This window comes from Rhipicephalus microplus, chromosome 1 (assembly GCF_043290135.1).
Source record: "Rhipicephalus microplus isolate Deutch F79 chromosome 1, USDA_Rmic, whole genome shotgun sequence".
Lineage (NCBI taxonomy): Eukaryota > Metazoa > Arthropoda > Arachnida > Ixodida > Ixodidae > Rhipicephalus > Rhipicephalus microplus.
Window position 1 is genome coordinate 194,498,640 of NC_134700.1, and position 23,337 is coordinate 194,521,976.

At 42.4% G+C, this 23,337-nt stretch overlaps 1 long non-coding RNA gene across 2 annotated transcripts in view; it reads left to right on the plus strand.

Annotated features, from left to right (window-relative positions):
• The window catches only part of LOC142803720 (uncharacterized), a 147,607-nt gene that overhangs the window by 49,105 nt on the left and 75,165 nt on the right, over positions 1-23,337 (plus strand). Inside the window, exons 2-3 of one of the 2 annotated variants that reach the window (XR_012894244.1) lie at positions 7,773-7,885; positions 15,491-15,574. This is a non-coding gene — a long non-coding RNA (uncharacterized LOC142803720). The remainder of the gene's footprint in view (positions 1-7,772; positions 7,886-15,490; positions 15,575-23,337) is intronic. The other variant, XR_012894243.1, reaches the window with a different exon arrangement.

The following is a 23,337-nucleotide window of genomic DNA, read 5'->3' on the forward strand; positions in this document are numbered from 1 at the left end:
AAATGGGAGGGTGCAAATAGCCTTGTCTGATCGGCTTGCTGCTGTCGTATCTGCCAGTGTCATCGCATTGTTCCACTTGCACAAGCAGATTCAGATTGACTAGCAAATATATAGGGATAATTCCTTCCGCCTATATTCCAATAGTGTTTCCCGTTTGCATATCAGGCCGTTCGTGTGCTAAGCGACGACTGACCATCAAGAAACCGGAGAATACAACAGGCACTCCGAACACGGGTGTTGTTCAGGGTGATCGATCGCCGGCACTGGGGCAAGAGCGTTGGACAGTGATGTGGGACAGTCGCAATGTTTCGCTGCCCTATATATCAACTCCAGGTTTCCTACAATGTACTGCAGCGGCAGTGTCGCAATACCGCAACAATCCGCCTAAGCATTCTGAGCGGATGCTGCTAGCTATTTCACAATCTTGTGGACGTCTCGTATCTGGTGGGTACACGATGAATGCGATTAGTTTTCGACTTCAGGCTGTCATAAACAGTAGCCAGGAGTTGTTGCTATATGAATGGTTGAGCAACGTTGCAATGTTTGACGTCCCCTTCTGAACGATAAATGAAGAACTGTGTTTCCAAAATTGCCCATACTTAATGGCGGGTTAATAAATACTACGAAGCAAAAAACACAAAACCTGTAGCTCTGAAAACACATGATAAGGCAGGTTTTTAGTACTACGTGGCTTTGGGGGTTATTTTTTTAGTTTCAAAGCTGAGAGCTTCCCGATATTCTGTTCAGCAGATGGTTCGCCTTTCTTTTTAGATGCGGAAGCATCTTATACTCGCGCCTTGTAGTGCGCCGTCCGCGCCGTCCGCACCGCTTCTCGAACATTCGACAGCTGACGCGCGCGCATGCGCCGTCGCGCCGTCGCCCACTCTTCCACCATCTGTGCATCCCTTCCTCCTCTACACACCGCGCGCGCTTCACTCCTCCACCATCTGTGCACCCTTCCTCCTCTACACACCGCGTTCGACATCTACAATTCTCCTGATTCTCCAGTGGACGCGCATGTGGCGTCGCGCTTCGAGAACATTCAACAGCTGACAGTGCATGCGCCGTCGTGCTGTATATATACTCAAGGTCGGCGCTCGCTCGCTCAGTTGCCGCTCGTCGGTTGGTTTGTACGGCGCGTCGACGTCCAAGGTCGCGGTGAAATGAATTCCAACGAATCCACAAACACAATGATCGACGTCCCTTCGACCAGCGCCGCCCTTTCGCATACGTGTGTACGTGTTCACTCATTTAACACCCCCTCCTACAACCACGTTAACCAATTTAGCCATCGACCCAAGTAAGTCGCAATTTAACACCCCATTTCACAACCACGTTAACCAATTTAGCCATCGACCCAAGTAAGTCGCACTTTAACACCCCGTTAACCAATTATATGCTCCGCATCCTCCTCAGTGTTCCCCCGAGGGAAGCTGCGGGCAATTTTTTTTAATTCACCATTCTAATGGGGCTTGTTGTTGAACTAGTTGGTTCATTACTTGAAAAAAAAACTGATATGACACCTTGAGGACGTGGATGAAGCGAAGACACGAACTGACAGACTAGAACGTCACTGCTGCTATTAATATGATACTGCATAGTTTAATACTCTTCTACATTTTTCACCACCAATCACAGTTTTATATTGGCGCTGAATTCGTTCACAAAGCGAAAAAACTGGATAAATTGTGAACAAATCGGGGGACTTTAACTCTGGGTTAATAAGGAGAACTCAATGACGTAATCGGGACGCGTTGACAATGGTTTCTCAATTGCAAGCCCGACTTCGCATCTCTGCGGGCAACTCAGCCGTCCGCAATGAGTAGAACGTCTGTGTGCGTAACATACGCCCTTTCAAACTTTCTAAGAATGCCTTACGCAAGTACAGTTACGAATTGCCCACTACGCCATAACTCTCCCTTTTAAATATACGCCAAGTCTCACTAGCCATCCGTAAGGCCCTGCCAACATTGTGCATATGCAAACTTTGGGGATAATTGTGTGATGATGATGATGATAATGATGACGACGACGACGACTACTAACAATGCTTAAGCGTTTTTTTTTATGAGTAGACTCGTAAACAAGCCGCGCATATGTTTTGACACCTGGGGAAATTCTATGCTACTGCCACTAAAATGACATGGATAAGGGTACTCATTGCAATACTTAAAATTCACACAATGCTTTTTAAAGCAATTTCATGCACGGGTGCAGCTCTCTAATAGAACATCTTCTTGCTACGCACGACACAGTTCAATTACCGTTCAAGATAAATACTTTTTTATTGTTCACTTGTTTGAATCTATTCAGATTTTTTGTTCACAACCAAAAACGCTGATGGCAGAATTTCTTCGTGACAAACTCTTCAATGTTCTTGCGTTTCACCACTTTGTGTACACAATTAAGGCCACTTTATAGTATACGGAAAGCTTAATATATATGTAAGCGATCCTGCTTTTGGTCGCACTGAATCGTCACTACCGTGAAACTTAGCCAAAGGATGTCTACACTCGGAAAAAAAACTTCATGAACGGGGTACTATTCTGAAAACTTGTATTAAAATTCATAGTCAGTACTAATTTGGATATGTAAGATGACCTCGCAATAAAACGTGTTGTATAAAGCAGTTTTAATGTATGTTTAGAGAAAAGTTTCAAAGTACGAATGGTAGTTGCAGAGCGAATGCTTCTTTTGAAGACTGAAAAAAGCGCTTCTGTAGCGAGGACCCTATCAACCAAATGGCTAATAGCTTCTCCCTGCGAAGGTCCACGCTCACGCAGATTGCTTGCAAATAAAGCCGTTAGTAAATTATGCGATGTTTCTTTTAAGGTATGATTGTACGTAATATGTACCATTTCATCTATTCTGGAGTGAAAATTGAATCGCAAAAATATTTGGTTTGAACGTGTTTTTTTTTTGTATTCGCGCATCTTTCCCAGTGAAAACCTCTGCATAAATGTTCGGCATCAAAAATTAAGTACGGATGGGCAAGAAACATAGTTTCAATGCTACCTTCTGTTCTTCTTGCCTACCTGTTGATGTGAAAGCACCAGTGACTTGCTATCAGTCAGACAATATTGTCCCAGGAGCAGATTCAGTTTACAAGCTCTTAGAGCATTGAAAATAAGCCGCCACACGTATGTGCAGAGCAGCTGTGAAACGAAGTCATAAAGCATATTAGTGAAGGTGTGCGACGTTTCCTTTATTAGATATGATATCCACATCCGTCTTCACAAATTACCTAATATTTATATATGCAGACTCGTGCCCGAGAAAGTGTTCACGCCTGATAGAGCTTACGCTTAATTGCTGCCACTTCTCAGCAGTTTGACGAAGCTACTGATTCGGCGCCGTCTTTGTGGCTTGTGTTCGAACCGTATTGCTCTCTCTGTTGTAGCACCTTGTTTGTATCTGAATTGATAGTAGGAATCCGTGTATAAAAACTCCCGACGACTGTGTAGGGGCACATACACGTATCAGCTATCTCGTACTTGTTACGTTGCCTGTTATGAACGCGATAGTTTTAAAGAGCTCGTTTTGCTGAAATTTTGGCCTCGGCGTCATTCGTCGTGAGTGGAAAAGGATCTTCTTGGGCCTGATCGGTAAATCCAGAGAAATGCACGTCAAATAAATAATAAAAAATTCTGGGTCCGAATGAAGGTTAAACCCAGACCGTTTGCGTAGAAAGCAGGTGTTGAAAAATACAGCCACGCCTAAGCTTGGGAATAAGTTAAAATAACTTCTGCTTCGAAATGTGGTTGAAATAACGTTCGCGCTTTATGAACAAACACGTCCTTTAAACGGGCTTCATGCTACAAGAAGCAACATAGCAATATTGTTGCGGGGTACAAGCGTATACATTGCCATTGGGCACCAGAACATGCGATTATCATAGCCACCGATTACAGAAAGCACACACGTTACTACAAGTAATCTCTAAATACCTCATAGTGGGCGCATACGAAGTTGGAAAAGATTTACCGCGCACCAATGCCAGTGCTTTTAAGCATACTACCCAATACACAGAATAGAGCTGAATGCAAATGCTTCAATGACGCAAGAAACTTTCAACTGTATCAATTACACTGTAAGAATCCACTGTTTAAACTTTTCGAGCAAAATCATACAACAAAGTGTATGCACTAAATTGTTTAGGTACACGCTAAGAACAAGATATCGCTATCGGGTTCACTTGTTAAAAGAGAACCTTATGCGTTTCGTAGTTTTTTCTGTGTGTAGAACAGCTTCGCCACGAAAAGATTGTACACCATGTCACAATCCCGTCATTGTTGACAATGAAACTTGACATGGCTTATGAATTTTGTAAGTCTGCTTTTAATGTTGTCAATGAAGCGTTGTTCTGGATATCATGTGTGTAGTGTCGGGTGGTTTGAGAGGAGGCTTTCACACGCCAAAAAGCTAGGTGGAGCGATGACGATAAAAAGAGGCTGTTGACGCATTCAAAGAGCATTTTGTAAGGGACAGCTTATGTCGACCTCATGTATCCCGTAATTTTAGAAGCTGGTTCGGCAAGCTTCTTACGCTCGCGCATTGTCCGGTGGCGGCGGCCGGCGTGTAAGTGCCAGTACTGCCAGTGTATACTTCTCCAGTAGCCGCTCACGGCGTCCTCTCCAGGGTTTCCAACAATGCTCACAAGATGGCGCGCCCCACCCAAGACGTAATATGCTAGGGTGCCTCTACACCCGCCCGCTACAAAGGGAACGGCATCAAATTATCATCATCATCGTCGACCAACAGATGATGTTGAAAGAAAATGGGCCATCTTTCTAAGCTGTAGACGGGAACCATCACTTCTGATCAATGAAAAGATTAGAAAAAAGGAGTCTCAGTGACTGGCAGAAGTACACAAAAGAATAGAAAGGCAGCTACGAAATTTTGGAACCATCTAAATTCCCTAATAAATGAGACGAGCCTAGAGCAGAAGTTTTTAACTACAGCTCAAGGTGCTAGGCTAGAAGGGGATGAAGCTATTGAATATATAGGAACAAGAGTGACAGAAAAAAATCAACAAAGAAATGCCTTATGCACCACAATTGACAAGGATGAATCAAGTGGCAAAATGGATCCTATAAAAGTGGCATCAGTGGTCCACAGGCTGGCGATGCAGATTATAAAGGAAAGACTGCAGGCATGGATAGAGGATGAGGGGTGCTGGGGGAACTGCAGAATGTGTTTCGGAAACACAGGAGGTTGGATGACAATCTGTTCTCACTGACGCAGTGCATTGAAATAGCAGGAAAGGAACACAGGCCCCTGTGGCTAGCATTTTTGGATATCAAGGGAGCATACGATAGCATGGTTCAAGAGGACTTGTGGAGAATACTGGACGAACTAGGTGTGGAAGATAGAGTCCCTAATCTCTTAAAGGATATCTCTAAAGATGAGAAGGTATTTATAAAGTGGAAAAAACAGGTATCCGAGCCCACAGATGTAAAATGAGGCCTTATACAGGGGTGTCCTCTGTCACCCTTGTTATTCATGATGTACTTACAAGGATTACAGGCCAAATTAGAGGGAAGCGGACTTGGCTTCAACCTATCTTTCGTCAAAGAACGAAACCTCATTGAACAGGCACTTCCAGCATTGATGTACGCAGATGATATAAGGCCAATGGCTGACAACAAGCAAGATTTGCAGAGATTGATGGAGATCTGTGGTAATGAGGGAGATAAGTTATATTTGAGATTCAGTAAGGAAAAATCAGCAGTCATGATTTTTCATAATAATGTATATAGTGAGCTTATAATACAGGAGGTCACGCTAGAGATATCAGATAAGTACAAATATCTGGGCGTATGGATAAGCAATGGGACCGAGTACCTAAGGGAACACGAAATATACGTGACGTTTAAAGGTAACAGGAATACAGCACTGATGAAAAATAGGGCACTGTAGAATTACAATAAGTATGATGTTGTGAGAGGAATATGGAAAAGGGTCATGGTTCCTGGGTTGACGTTCTGCAATGCGGTATTGTGCGTGAGATCAGAAGTTCAAGCAAGATTAGAAATTAAGCAACGTGGAATAAATAGGCTTGCCTTAGGTGCTCACGGGAATACACCAAATTAGGTAGTACAAGTTGACATGGGATGGACACCATTTGAAGGCAGGGAAGCTAGCAGCAAGATAAAATTTGAGAAGCGATTGAGAGAAATGGGGGAGGATCGTTGGGCTAGGAAGGTTTCAAGCCACTTGTACATGAAGAATATCGATACAAAATGGAGAAAGCGAACCAGAAAATCGACGGGTAAATACATAGAAAACAGCAGGGGGCGAAACCAAAAAGAATTATCGGTTAAGAAGAAGGTGAAGGAAGCGGAGACAAATATGCGGAGAATCGGCATGATTAAGAAGTCAACGCTAGAGATCTATCGAACTTTTAAGCAGGAAATTGCCAAGGAAACGATCTATGATAATACTCGGGGTAGTTCTTTACCAGGACGGGAGTGTTGCGAACCAAGACATATCGGGCCAAATACGAAGGGGTAGACACAGCATGCAGCGCGTGTGGAGAGAAGGAGGAAACTGCCGAACACTTGAATATCTCCTGTAAAGGGCTTCACCCTATAGTTCAGGATGATGGCGCAGAGTTTTTCAAAGCACTGGGGTTTAGGTACTGGGATGACAAATAGACTTTAATCGGGTAGACTTTAGGCGGGTAGAAGGAGGCACGAGTATAAATTAAACCCTTCATTGCAAAGTACTAGTGCTCAACCTTACTATTTAAAGAAAAAAATAAATCTAGTTTTTGATTCACTAAGTATTACGGTTTGGTGGCGTGAGCCACCACCCTATCTAAAGGGCACAGCCATATCAATCCATTCATCCACCCATCCGTCGGTTTTCGATGGCCTGCACGCTCGCATTCTCCGACTACGCCGACTTCGTTCGGCTGCAAGTATGGAATGAAGGGGCAGATGGTTAACGTGCCGATCGACGTGGCCTACACTGTAGCAGCACTGGCCTCGGAACGTGCTAGACAACGCTTACTTTAACGTAAACGTCACGCGCCGGTTCCTTAACGAGCCTTAGAAATGATCTCGCCAAGAAACGCCCCGTGCACCTCTGAGCAAAGTCCTCTAAATAATTCAAGTGTTATCCTCTTTCTGTGTCTCGTATAAAAAAAAAACTCTTCACTACTGTAGTCACCGACATATGTTATCTCTAAAATACCGCATGAACAAAATTTATAAAACATTTCCACAATTCACTCACGTAGTAAGTGAACACTAAAAATACTACCAGCGTCCAATGAAACACGCACAGCGGCAAGCCTTCGCGATGGTATAGTTCGTGCCGTCTACTTATCGCCACGGTAAGGCATGTGCATCGTGTTCGGCAGCTCTGCGCATATATGTGCGCCTGTCCGAGGTGATAAATGGATGGCACGAACTATACCATCGCGAAGGCTTGTCTCTGTGCGTGTTTCATTGGACGCTGATAATACGTATCAGTCCATCTGGTGACTACGTACCGATTAGCTGTCTATTTATTAAGTATCTTTTCGACATGTACTCCTGAATAACAAGATGTGCCGAACGTATCCGCGTTCACATTGTCACTTTTGCCGCCTGCTGGCGCATTATAATTTGTGCCCCTTATTACAATTTCAGCCTGGTGACGCCACAAATTGTATATTACGTTTCAAGGTATTGACTAGGTTTTCTAAGTGTTTATGTTGCACTACTTGCGTGTGTACACTACCTGCCTTTTATTTTATTTTTCACATCCTTTTTTTCTGTTTCCAGCTTTGTTTGATCTGTTATTCTACTTATGCCCCTATCGAGTGCCGAGTAGACAAAAAGCGCACGCACTTTTGTCTATAGTTTTCTGTATCTCTATCTGAAGAAAATGGCCCCAGGTAATTCTGCGTGTTTTCTGTGACATACTAGTTCTCTCCGGATTTCTTGCGCCAATATCAACCGTAGTGGCTTTGGAACTACTGCTTCTTGGGGCTAAGTTGGAGGTCACGCTTCTCACTTGTGCCATTAGTAGAGTATCAGTAGTACCGAATTTAGGTAGAGGCGAAATACGAAATTATCATGTTCTTGTACTTGTATAAAAACAGAAAGATCTCAGTTGGTCTCTACAAAAAAGTAGCAATTATGAACAATGGTTTTTTTCAAAAACTAATTATACCTTGCAGTCTGTTTCACTTTTATGATGGAAAATTGGATTGTTCTTTTTTTTGCGCAAATCCAAAACTAAAGATTGGGTAAGCCTTGGACCTGTAGGAAGAACTGAAACGCTTCTATTGCGAACACAGCTATAAGAAATCCGTGGGGTTTTTGTTTTATTCAGTATACACTCCTTAAACAGAAATTGATCGACATACACAAAAATAGCATGGGGTAGCATATAGTTGCTTGTTTGCTTCGTGTTTTTGCTGTTTCGCTGTGTTACGAATGAAATAGTACTCCACATATGAAACAAGGTAGTTGTCGGTCAGAGCAGTGGTCATTAAAGACAGCAGTATTTGTTGACTGAACTCCGCCGTCATGACTATCGATTGCAATAATGCAAACCAAGTCTGCGTTCGCAGAAATACGAACACGGAGGTGTTTAGGAAGTGGTGACGCACTGTCAACTCAAACTGTAGTCTCAGGCAGAAACATTTTCGGCTAAGCGTTCCATGATGACTTCGTCTGCTGCAGCATTACCATTTCCATGAGTTCGAAGTGCACTAAGGCAGCGGGTGGTGAGAAATGGTGAGCAAAGGCATGCGAGTCTTGTGCTGGGCAGAACTCGGAAAGGCAGATGGGTAAGCGTGGTTACTTTATTTCCTAGCGAATAGTGTCTCTGGTCGTGTTAATCTTGCAGTTCGCTGAAGATGAATATCCATAAAGCATATTGTCCGTCATCCCGAACGTCTGTTCCAATGGTGCACAAAACCACTTTGTATCATGTGTTTAGGAAGACACATATCTAGCTAGGGTGTCCCTCTCGTTAGGTTGCCGGAATGTAAAACACAAACAAGATGACGACATCCGCAGAACATGCATTGAGTAGAAACCTATGTGACTATACCAGAAGGAGCATTCGCTATAGAAACATAAACCATAATAAGAAAACACCGGGCTATGAAAATAATAAAGCGAGGCGAGAGACTTACTTTTGGAAGTGGAAAGACTCTGTGAAAGCCCTTGGAAAGCATGCTTGACATGCTCAGTTCGGGTCTTTCAATTTCTTTTTCTTCATATCCTTCGCGAACACGGAAACGATGAAGGAGGATACCACTGAATATTCCAGTGCAAGAAGTGCGTCACGTTTCGACGCTTCTCGCGCGATCCATTGCGAAAGTGCAAGGCATCTGCCACGAGGAATGTCTCGAGGAACGTCATGTGTGTTGATTACTGGACCACTATGAAAAGACACGCAGACACACATGCCGCAAATCAAACTTTTCTGCGTCATCAAAGTGCAATGTCTGAGCTACGTACACTACGCCATACACAGAATAAATTGTACTCGTCGTACGTCCACCGTCAATATTCGAGCTCCGACATATGGCTCGTTTTCTATATCAAAGTTCGTGTATACAATGGACGCCACAACAACAATCGCCTCAGCAACAGATCGGCGTTTGCGAGACATATCTCCCAACTTTGAACTAGACGGCACCGCATCGGTTGCAGGCTTTCTGCTCTTCTCGTAGCCAGTTCGAATCCGCGTGCGTTTGCAGGAGTGAAATACGTGGTATATATAGGAAAAAGATGATGAAGACACGAGCCGGATATTGCGTTCTCGCGATGCGCAAGCAAAAGTGGGGCAATGTCAGCCTCCTTCGCCGCGTTGTCGCAAACAAAACTTCACGTCGGCGAAGACACAACGCTTCTTCGCTCTCCCCTGTGCAACATCGAGCTCTGTCTATTCGGGGGCCAAAACTCATACGGCTGTCTTGCTTTATTTTTTGTGAAGTCACTTGTGTGAGCAATAGTGAAACAGCAACAACAACAACAAAAGACACTGAGACAGGTGTTTCGTTAGCTACAGTTACATAGCGGAGAATCTAATATCCACTTGAAGAGGTCACTAGATATACACTTTTAGCACTTTGATTCAACCTATTGCTTCAGCTCTTGCTTGAACCTTGCTTCAACCCAAGCGCTATTGCTTCTCCTATGAATATACAAGTCATCACCATGAAATTATTTCAACTCAAATGAAATCAAGTCCGTGATTAGGTGCACAGTTTATTGAAACTCTAAGGTAAGGTCATCTTATAGCCACTGATTCAGTAAAATCAATTGTAATACATTACATTTCACAATCGTTGTTTTGTAAAAAGTATGAGAAGCTAGTGAGAGGTGTTCATAACTTGTGACCATGCTCAGCACCGTGCCCGGATGGTTCCTCTAAAAGCAAGGTCACAGAGCGGAGTAAGAGCGTGTGATTCTCCTACACATTCTTTTCCCCCTCAATTTTTCTGCAGAGAACTATGGGTGCTTTCATAAGTTATTTGCATACTGTGCCATATCTTAAAATAAATGCACGAATATTACAATGTAGTTTTCTGTAACATTACTGCATAATAATTACATCTCTGCTCGACGAAAATATGAAGCAACAATAGACAGAAAAGACCAGTCCTCTAAAACGTGCCGTCTGCTTTATAAAAATATAATAAATTCATAAATGCCGAGGTTTCGACGTATCAAAACAGAGATATGTCAACAAGGTTCACCTTAGCGGAAAACTCTTGAATTATTTGGACTACGAGGCGCTTTTTTAGGTGTACCTAAGTGCTCTCGTGTTTTTGCATTCTTTCCGTTTTGAAATGTGGCCACCAGGCCATGGCGTCTAAGCCTTACTCGATGATATAGCCAAACTAAATTAAATCACTTAATCACATCTACTGCCCTCTTTATGGCTAAAGCTCCTAAGCTTCGATAGCGTAAAATGAAAGTAAGGACTAAATTACGCGTTATATATATATATATATATATATATATATATATATATATATATATATATATATATATATATATATATATATATATATATATATATATATGGTTCTAATCACTATTAAACGTGAAAAAACCAAAAATTCTCTTGACTTGTGCTTTTGCGTGAATATACACTAAATATGGAGTGATTCATTATTACGGTTTTAGAGAGCGGACTCAAAAATAAATGGCGATTTGTTAACCACTTACGTTCTGTCGTAATGGGTCTGGGACAAATATCTGTGTTTAGACCTGTCGTCTCCTCATCCTCATGATTTTCTTGTATGAGTGCGAAGCTGTCAATTAAGTGGGTAAATATTCTTCAACTTCAACTGAGGAGAAGGCATCATGTGGTGCGAACGTGGCTGCTTCACTAAGCGCACCTGCTCTCTAATTGATTACGCATTATGTGGTTATCGTATTAGGTGGAGCAAAAAAATGGAGCTCTTTTAAAGAACTTTATAATTATGTTAACCTGCACTTGGGAAAGGTATAGAAAAAGTAAACACAGCATTTCAATAAATTTTCAATAATTTTAAAAAAGAGCCTACCTCTTTTATTCGTGCGACATCAATGCACGAGGAGTATAGGGCAGCATGTTTTAGACCGATTACCTTAGCTTATATACACTTCTTGATGTTATATTTGAAGCCACGAATCGAACATTCTTAGCAGCAACTGCTGACTTGTAGCATAACACGCTGAGTTTAATATTCCGGCAAGGCTTATTGGAAATTCTCCGTGAACGGATCAAGACGCCACTGCGTTTCCCGCTAGCGCACTACTGCCAAGAAAAAAAAGAGAAAGGAACATAAAGTCAGGCCGAGCCATCTGGAGAGAACACGATGTGGCTTAGAAGCTTGAAGGCGTTATAGACGCTCCGATAGATAAACAGAATGAGGTTGTTGACCTTTTTGAAGGGTCAAGCCAGCTTGCTTCTGTGGAACGTTTTCTTTTTGGGTACGTAGGTTGAGCAGTTCACTGAACCTTCGGCAACTTCCTGTGAATGCTCTTGGTATGTCATCTTTACTTCGGTGTCACTAAGCGAAAGTTCTAGATGGCTGCCGTGAAGCTCTTTCTGCATAAATGAACGTAGTTCCGGGGATGTGATTCATACAAGGAATCATTACTGTTCAACGCAGAACATCGACAGGTATTTGGAAATAAAATGTGTTTCACAACACCCACAAAACTCGAATAACCTGCTCTAAAGGTAAATATGCTTTCATATTGAGCAGAGGTTAACATCATTATGATGTCATTGAAACGACGGTATCTACGGTGAAACAAATGTGTCATTTGCCCACAGGGAAGCAATTTGCAATATATAGTGCAGCAACATAAAATAAAAAATACAGTGTGTGACATGCGGTAGAAAATCATATTCATTATTTCGCAGGCGATTGCCTGTATTTACCAAGATCGTTACACTTTATTATCAGAACTAATTTTGAAATATAAAGTTTGCTCCATACATTTTTTTTAATTTTAGGTTTCGCACATAATGGAAAAACAGCATTGTAATTCCAGTCGAAAGTACGTTTCTATCTACACTCATTGAATCTAATGAAACCGTTTTCAGCACCTGAAGAGGGAAGTGTATCACGCATTAGCATTAACTTGAAATTGTAGGAGAACTTTGATAGCATTAATAACAGCGAAAACATATCGTATGCCAATAAAATAGAACTACTACTGAAGTTATTGAAGCAGGGCTGTATCATTTGCTAATTCACCAAAAGAAAATATATCTATATATTCAACAACGCAAAAGCTTTTTAGCGATGAAGTACAGGCACTTTTTTCTGGAATAAACACTGAAAAAAAAGTGTGGCACATCCCACATTCCTTGGGAATTTATGTTATCCGAAGCATGCGGAGGGCAACATGGGTATTCGCAACACCGGAAGCATATGCTTATATGTAGCGCTTGTGCCAACTAGCATAGCAGCCCTGGACACAGCTAGGTAAATGAGCTTCAGTGCATAGCACTTCGCTACCATCATCCTTAACCCGATAGGACAGCTGTATGGTAGGAGCAAGTACTGTTTATTAGATTGAATAGCGAGCACTGCAACCAAGATTGACGTTTCACGAATATAACAGTCTACTCGAAAATCAGTTACAAGGCCTGGCGTGAATTTGTTGTAGCTTACTTGATTGCCACGCACAATGCTGAAGCTCAATTACTGCTGCAACTCTGATATTTATTCTATGCGTTTATTGGTTCAACGCTGCTGGTGCCAGCTTTAAGGGGCGAAGCTTCTTAGGGCCGACCGAGTTGGCGTCCTTCATGCCTCACGAAACCCAAACGGAAACTGCACAACGACAAAAAAAAATGATATATGTAAACAACCAACTCCATGTATTCAACTATACGAAAGCACAATACATGATCACCCATGCCGTTCTGTCTGTTCATCCGTGCATTCCTGCATCCGTCCATACGTCTGTCCGTAAGTGCATCGATCTGTTCGTCCGTTATACTAGTCGGTAACTTCAAAGTAGACATTAGGGGCATTCGGATATATTGATTTGCCCTCTGATCATCATTCTCTTTGTGAAGATGCAGCCATTTTTCTTAATGCTCTCAAATTAAAATTACCGATGTATGCTCATGCCATTCCTTCCTTGATATGAACTGTCAATCACCTTCAGTGAATTGCGCCTTGCAACAGTTGATCTTGACCCGACGTGATGGCTGTACCGAAGGAACACATATCGAATGTTTATGAAACTGGATAGCTGATACTGCATTCACAATTGACGCTTCACGAACTATACTGTCTATTCGAAAAGTACTTGCGATACCTAGTGTGGCTCTGTGGTGGCATACTTGGTTGGCGCACACAATGCTGATGTTTGATTCCTGCTGTAACCCTAAAAATTGTTCGTCATATACGGCGGGCCAACGCCAGCGATGTCAGCTTTTTCTTAACGCTCACGCGCTCAAAACAATATGCAGGGTCAATCATCTGTGGCACATAGCGGCACACAAGCGGCACATACCCGCCCTCGGGTATGTGCCATTATCTGGCCGAAAGTGTTTGACGACGTACGCGATGAAATTGTGTCCTTATTCATGTCATCATGACTAGTAAGTCGTATTCGTCAAACGATGTTACCCTTCCCTACTAATTTCCGTTTACACCAAGTTGAAGGGGTGATCACAAGATCAACCAGAAAAGAACAGCTACATAGATAGATAGATAGATAGATAGATAGATAGATAGATAGATAGATAGATAGATAGATAGATAGATAGATAGATAGATAGATAGATAGATAGATAGATAGAGATAGATAGATAGATAGATAGATAGATAGATAGATAGATAGATAGATAGATAGATAGATAGATAGATAGATAGATAGATAGATAGATAGATAGATAGATAGATAGATAGATAGATAGATAGATAGATAGATAGATAGATAGATAGATAGATAGATGCCAAAAGTGCGTGCAGTATACATTAGCAAAGAATTGCTTCGCATTTAAAAGGATTGTCTCATATAAATATAGTGTCCTCGAAAGGTGCATTTAGGAAAGTGCAAAAAGGGTTCGTTTGAAAAGTGCGAGACAATCTGGAGTAAGCGGTCAATGAGAATATCAAAGTTAAGTATCTGAATAAGGTTTAATCTATATCGGACCTGACCGGACGTTCGATGCATTTTTCACTATGTTTTGATGCATGCATACACAGTCAATGCGTTTACGCTCAAACTTTATATTGCTTTTGTGCTGCAAAAAATTTATCGTTCCTTAAGGTCATTTTAGAGATCTTAGGAACAAAAGTAAGGCTTTTCTGTTTCTTCGAATCGACCGATTTGTGGCTTCAATAAAAATAACATATTTAAAGTGTTTCGTAGGCTTAAAACTACTACGTACCCTGCCCCTTTTTTGGAGCTGACAGCATCTCGTAAATGCCACTCAGAATGTTGGCATCAGATTGACGGCTAATCTATCCGCGTGTAAACAAGCTCACGTGAGAATTCGTCGCACTACGGTGAGATCCTTCTTTCTCATTCTTTTGGCTATGAAATAATTGACACTATCATTGTTTTATCATCATCATCATCATCATGACTACGTCCGCTGATGGACAAAGGCCTCTCCCATGTTCCGCCAGTCAACTCGGTCCTGTGCTTGCTCCCACCCTTTTATATACCTGTTCAAACATGCAGAGTGAATTTTTGCGCTAATGACGCAACAGATATGAAACTGTAAGACCAAGGCACATGGGTGATCGCAGCATCTTCACCAGCGATACTGCAAAACCAAAACATTCTCTTTGTGGCTACGATAACGTATGTGCTCCCAAATTGTGTTTCGCTTTTCTTTTTTGCTTTCTCTTACGCACAACCGGGTAACATTCCTGGGATGCACTTTCTTGCGTGAAAAGGAGACTCGTGGTCCAGGAGACTTTCCCTTCGAGCTTGTTGACCAATAAAAGTTATCCTTCAGATGTGCCCATTTATATGGCCCGTTTCTCATCGGTTTCTTACCGTTGCAGCCGACAGTCATATAGGCACGTGCCCCACGATACCACATTTCCGTCTCCGCAACTGCTCTTGGCACCACGGCAATGCCTTGGCACGTAAGTATGATTGCTTCAATATCCACGTACCTCAACAGCGGAACCATACATGTAGATGTTCTTTTTGAAACTCATATCGAAACACTGATTCGACGTCCTTCGGGAATGGTCATTACACCTACATTGAGGCTGCACTGCTATTTCTCATGGAGACGACATAAAACTTGGAAGGCAGTTGCAACCGCAGCCTCTTACTTCGTATGGAGGGCGCTGCGAACTGTACTGTACATGTGGGCTGCAGCGTACTCATTGCCCAATGCGGGCATTTCGTGTCTTATAGATCTTGTACAGATCATGTAGCGCTTCTCATTTCACAAACAGTTCTCGTTTGTTCAGGCTTGAATAATGTTCTAAATAAACGTGAGCAGCTGCAGCCACGTGTGTTACTGTAGTTTGCAAGCAATTATACTGTGCCGATCAGCAGGAGGCCATTTATTCGTGTTCAGCTGACGTAATTTTCATTCGTGTAAGATTGCTATGCAGTAATTATGTCCCAGCGCAAAACGTTCCTGTCTAAAAAGGCTCGCTACTAAGTGTTCTTTTGACGACGATGTCTGCGGTGTGCATTACATTTAAATCGCTATTTAGGGCTGGCCTAAGAATACTTACCGGAATGATAACTTTAGACATACGTTTCCAACACAACCTAATATACGTGGTACAGTGTGAAAAGATGGCCCTTTTTTGGGTATTTTTTGTATGCTAGAAGGAAACACACTCGTACAAGCCGTGAATGTTCGTATTATTTGCTGCTTCATGAGCTTTTACACATCTTCCACTGGGAAACAGTCAAAGACAGGCTTAACGTTGACACTACGAAAAAAAACTCCCAATCATTTCCCCGAGGGTGAACATGGTTAAGTGCGAATACACGGGGTGATGCTATGAGGGGTATTTATTAATTCGCACTAATATATTTATTAATCACACTATGGTGCCTTTATGGTGTAATGGTTCCTGGAAATCGCAATTTGATCACACGGGAGAGTTTACGTTAACTCACTGGCGAATGCCAACGGATTTTAACTTTACTCCCCCTCACGACCCGCTCTCGACGGGAGACTGAGGGAGAAGGCGGGCGCGCGAGAGAGGGGGGTGCGCGCGCAGCTGCAGCGAGCGAGGAGAGCGGAGGAGCGAGCGAAGGGGGAGGGGATATAAGGCGCGTTACTGACACCGATATCAGCGTCGCGTCCGTGGCTTATTCGGTAGAGCGTCGCGCTGCGGTCCGCCAAGTCCTCTTTCTTTTAAAGATAGAGAGAAGACTGTGGACGCCGCCGACGGCGGTGGATGGTTTGGGGTCGCTTATAAAGTGTATTCACACTTAAAACTTCACCATGACCTAACTGCCACACCTTACACGAACAGCACGTTTTCGACGAACTAGTGTTATGCCCTTCATCTTCGTTGATGCGACCGGTTAAGGAAGTGGGCACTGCAAATAAGAGCAAACGGAGGCGTCTTGCGAAACACACGGAGAAGAATGTCGTAATTGTGTACACTTGCAGCGCTACAGGCTATGTTTTTGTTTTGTTCAGGTAGCCCTTAACTGACGATTTAGGGCTTTGTTAAAAAAGTGCCTGCAGCGATGTTCTATGAAGTAGAGGTATACAAAATTTAGCTATCGTAGCCCCGTGATTCATTCGCAGCATAATAGTGTGCACATTTCTTGCAGAATGAAGGTTAAATTGGCTCTTTAACATCATAATCTGCTTCGGAGCTTGGACATCGACTGCGTGGGCTAGTTTACTCTAATATTAGCCTGCCCATTCGCTATGTTCCACAGTCAAAAAGCGTTTATAAGCCATTCGAGAGCCTCATTCTTTGTCAGTGCCAATTTTTCTGAGCGCATCGAATGGATAATTGAACCTTCTACACATGTGGCTCGTCTCTACCACAATGAAATTAGGCGTGAACGTTAACAGAACCACACTGACAGGGCTTCGACATGAAGCACGCTTTCAGATAGCCATACTGTCAGTGCACGAAAGTTTCACTGCAGTGTAATCAGACGCCGGAGGAATAATTACGCTTAATGTGGTTCCCAGCCGATATGAACATCAATGCCAGCTAAACTTCCTGGCCTGTTTCAGCGTAGTAAACACATCCGGCAAGCAAACATATTACAGCGCGGTCAAGTTCATGGCCTTAGGATGTTTTCGCAAAGTGGCTGTTGTTGTTAGACATGTCAGTGACAGAGAATAATTGATTTAGTACACCTAATGGCGCGCGTTGTTGATGTAGAGCCCAACACGCTGGATTCGAAAACAAGTGATTCTGGAGATCATCATCTTTTTTGGTTTGGCATTTCTTTTACTACACCACGTATACTGTTATTGACCTTGAGCCTTTCCAGGTTAAATAAATATGCAGAGTAAGCGCCATATATTCCGGTTCCTAATGATATGGTCGGGAAAATATGATATGGTAGGTCACTCAGTGGAAGCCCCGTGGACAACACCGTTGGGACCGCACTAACTGTCCTCGAGGCCATCAACGCCTTTCAAATCCGTTTTCCGTCTACTAGCAGCAAGGAGAGACAGTTCAGGGGTGCAAATGCCATCAGAGCCGCCAAACAAATACGGCTACCCACAAACACCAGAGCTGCGCACTGGATTGCTACACTTATCGGAAAACAGGCGGTGTGGTATGCTAACAACAATAAACTACGAAGGCGGCTAATTAATACTTGCTACGTTACAACCGACCTGGTTGCGGTGTACCATTTAGTTGCACGAGCCCTCTGACCTGAGACACATTATCGCACCGGTAGTTCGACTAGGACTAAATTCAAGGTACCGTTTTAACTAGTGGGTACAAGTTCATTATTTATCCAAGTAAACAAACTTATTACTTTGCATGTTAAGTTGTTCTGTCATGATGAACTAAGCCAGTAAACAGTTTGAAAACGCATAACTATACGAGATGAGCAAATTAAACAATAAAAACAGTTAAAATAATATTTATTGGCAATATATCAAAAATGTGAGTTTTTATTAACACTAATTTTATATTACTGCTCGTTCAAGCAGGTTAAACTACATTTTTCAATACTTAATTATACATTATTTCCAAAGCGAGTGGTGCACGTTTTCATGTATATTTAACTATACTTTCGGGAACAGCGATGGCTAATTTAATTATTTTAGTTATGCTAAACGTATCTCAGCATGGTTTTAGGGGACTTTATTAATAGTAGAGACGCCATATTAGGATTGGTTCACTGTAACTGCGTTGAATGCTTATAAATATAACAACACATTCATACTACCCCATCCTCACTGCTTTTTATCTGGTTGCTCTTTTTCTTTTGGAAACGATGTTTTCTTCATTTCAAAACTCGTAATTATGTCTTCGAGTCCATCGCGTACAACTTATAGTTGACTTCACGAAAGGCTGTTCAAATAGAATAAGACAAACTACTGAACTTTTCATTGAATACCAATGAATAACTGTCTTTGTCATCTAATAAGGACCCCCCTTTTTTTAGTCACTGGAACCTAGAGCTTTCACCAAGGCATGGTTTGATGCTGCGAAGAAATCCACGACGAGCTATAGCTGTCATCGTTGTTCATGTATAAGTGTTACAGTACGAGCTCAGCTCACGTCATCCCACGTTGCAGGTTAACTTCTTAGCCATATCATAGGCGGCGTTGTGCATGCGTGACATTCAATGCTACTTTAGTGGAGTACGTGATGTGCTACCAAGCTCGAAGACATGGGTTTCAATCTTGAAACAGGCGATTGCCTTTGGACGAGACGAAATGCAACAACTCATAGGTACTTGAATAGAGATGCAAGCTCAAAAACTACAGGTGATAAAAATTAACCCGCCGTCACTAACTATGAAGTGACTGCCTATTATTTATTTTTTCTGGCATGCGCAGTAACAAATTGTATCGCTTTTGTTTTTGTATTAGTGTATTGACAATTGCATGATGACGCGCAGTTATTGTGCTTGATGCTACCTTTCATAAGATGGTGTTCAGCATTGGTTTGAAAACTCACAGGGTCCCTTATATATCTACCGCACTACACTCGAACGTGACAGCCACCATATGCCTTTAGTTTTGAAGTGGATATACTGAAAATTTCGCGCCGCCCACCACGAGCTTTGTACCACTAACACAATATTGGAGTGCCTCCAAGATAGCAGGCTTTTCAGGATGTCTACTCTTCACCTTGTTTTGCATTATCTCTGCTGTCAGGTCGTCTTTGATTTAGCATTGGCGTCATGCGATGACATCAACATATATCATTAGGTTATGCGGCAACTCAGTGACGTCTTTTGGTGAAGTTCCTGCGTGATGGTGATTTTTTGAGTGGATTCTGCAGACGCTGCCACGAGACACCGTTCAGTGGACGTGTTTATTGAGGCATCTAAAGGTATCGCCTGGATATATCTCGCCTTTTCCTCCTCCAACATAAAGACTCTTCCAGCCTGTTGTACTTCTGCATGCATGTGCTTGAGAGCATGTCTCAAAGCTCGCTAAGTTAACTGGTTAGGCACGTCGTCGAGACGCTCTAGTAACTAAAAGTGCACAAGTCAAGGACAGAGGACAGGACAGAGAAGATGCCTCAAGTGTCTCAAGCCTATTCTCTCTCCATGCATTGAGCGCTTTTATTTTCTATGTCAATCTAAAAAGAATAATTATCTATATTTGTGGTGAAGTAACAGAGTGTCATTCCTTTTGTGGATGACTTCGGTCCTGTGTACGTTATGAAAAATTTTTTTAAAGAAGGTTGTTAGTGAGAGATAAAACTATGATTACCGAAATTACCTGTTCTCTCAATCAAATTTCTTCGCATTACCGTTGAGGTGGTACACCCTGAACAATAATGCAGAGAAATATTGACTGAGTTAGAATTCTGGAATTTTCACCAAACCCCAAAATTTGTACAATTGTTCTTGAGCCAGTTTGGAAGAAACATTAATGGAAGAGACATTAAGGTGATAAAACTCTCAAGGTACACTGAAGTCAGTACATTTAATGCCAAGCTACACTTTTTCACGACATTTTACAAGTTCAACGACTACGTGTACAAATAGAAATGTGAACGTGTACGAGGAACAAAGCAACAAAGTCTGCGGTCACACATCAGCATCTCTGTTTTTTACCAACAAGAGAACACGTCAGTCTGAGTCATGAGATGCACCTTTTCTTCAGCTTCCGTTCATCGTAAAGAAGGACTGCTTGTGTTCTCCCGAGAAGTCGACCGACTTATCATTATGCGCATAATAAAGTGTTCAAAAGCGATGTTTACATAAAAACTTACGCCTCGTAACGAAATAAAGATCAATGAGTCGCTTGGACTAAACTATTCAAAGGAAAAGTAGCAAATACATATGCCAACACTATACCCAGCAGTAGCGCACTAATAAAAAGTATGACAATTGTCTGAGCAAACGTAGCCTCAGTGGTAGGCGGGGACATCCTTTATTATACTAGAAACGGTGTCAGGTATTGATCGCCCGTAGCATAAAAGCAGTATTCCTATGCTGGGTTAGCTTCGGTAACCAAACCTAAACATACCCGAAAACAGCACGGCCCATCTTTTTGCCATGTTCTAGGAGCTGTCTATCTACGGTTGTCCACACATATCTTTGCTCCAGTGTTTACACTGTATCCGAAGATCTGGGACGGGTAATAGCCAGCTTGAGCATCTATAACAATGTGCTGTTTTCTCCCCTTCTTTTTCTCTTTTTCCGCTGGTTCTCTCTCGAGAAATCAGGTGTGGAGGGAAAAGGTATGATTTTCAAGTCAGAAGTGAGAAAGTCATTGGCTGCGATTAAAGAATCGACTTCACGCGCCATGGTTTTATGTTTGTGTTTGTTTTGTTTGTTTAGTTCGTGGCACCACATTCACGGAAAGCTCTTACACTGGCATTGTCCGCTAGGGCATTTTCTTTTCTAATCCCTATTGCCAGCAAAGTACACTGACCAATCACAAGGGGCGCTTACATATAGCTCTGTAAATTCATCCAATGACTTTACGCATGCACTTGGAGATCTTTCGACTTGTTTCGTTGTTCGTTAGAACGACATGTGCTATTAAATGCAAAGCATTTCTTGGCAAACTTCAGCGACATTGAGCGTATCTATCTATCTATCTATCTATCTATCTATCTATCTATCTATCTATCTATCTATCTATCTATCTATCTATCTATCTATCTATCTATCTATCTATCTATCTATCTATCTATCTAGCCGCCTGCGACATTTATCTCTCCTGGCCATTCGGATAATGGTATCGATAGAAAACAAAGCATTATGTAAAATTACTTTAAGATAAACATAAGTGACTAGAGATAAGATGAAAGTCATTACACGTATGCCATAAACGGAATGATTTGCATGTCATGGTCTTGCTACTCTTGCTGTGGTTTCAGTGACATTATATGCTGCACAATTAGTATTGTTTGACATGACTGCATGGCAACCACAAGCGGCAGACCTTAACATCAAAATCATGATATGCGTGTCATGTAACAACATGACTATGCCACACTCATGATGTGCTCGCAGCCGTTTCGCTAGCTTTTCATATACCTAATTTGGTATTACGGACCGTGTATAGGTGACGAAGGTATGTGCCTGGTGCAAACATGATTATCATGAGATGCGTGTCATGTAACAACATGACTCAATGCCATGCTGATGATGTGCTCACGGCCATTTTGCTAGCTTCTCATCGACCAAATTCGGTACTACGGGACGTGAATGGATAACAAAGGTATGTGACTGGTGCAAACATGATAATCATAAGATGCGCCTCATGTAAAAACATGACTACATGCTACGCTCATGATGTGCTCGTGGCTGTTTCGCTAGCTTCACATGTACAAAGTTCGGTAATACGTGACGCGAACGGACGACATATATAGGTAAATGACATTTCCAAACATGATGATCATGACTTGCGTGTCATGTACCAACATGACTACGTCCCACACTCATGATGCGCTCGCGGCCGTTTCGCTACCTTCACATATGCCCAAATTTGGTATTACGTCACGTGAATGGATGACGAAGGTATGTGACTGGTGCAAATATGATAATCATGAGATGCGTGTCTTTATTCTTTATTCAAAAAAAACCTTACAGGCCCCAGAACAGGGCATTGGGTAAGGGGGGGGGAGGAATCGGAATGGTACAGACAGGTAACGAACAGTTTACAGGCAGGATCAGTGCAAGAACAACGAAAAACTATATATATATATATATATATATATATATATATATATATATATATATATATATAACTGAGATCACATTTTAGGCTATACAGGGCTATACAGGGGGTGTCATTTAAGAACATTATTACACGCCACACTCAAAGCACCAATATACTCCTACGGGAGCCAGCGCACGTGTGCGCTGGCGTTTGTTTTATTGCGTCACACCGGTGATGCTATGCCAGGCGCCGATATCTCCCTAATACAGATCAGTGGATCGGTCCACTGACCTTTATTGTGAATCTGCATGCCATGTACTCTCGCAGGCGCGCGCCGCACTGCCTTACTTTGACGCATGCGCGTTTGAGCGCACACGGCGTCCCTCCGTCACGAAGAGAAGCAGTCGTGGTGCTAAGTAACGTTGTCGGCGCGAAATGCAGCATGTCGCATTTCGCGCCGGTTGCCACCGGGCCGCGCCGATGGACGCTGGTCGCGCCGGTCGCGCCTGGCATCACACTATACAGTGCTAACGTTTTGCTTGCGTAGCGTTGCTGCATGCAGCCTGCGCGTGCGTCAACGTTGCTACG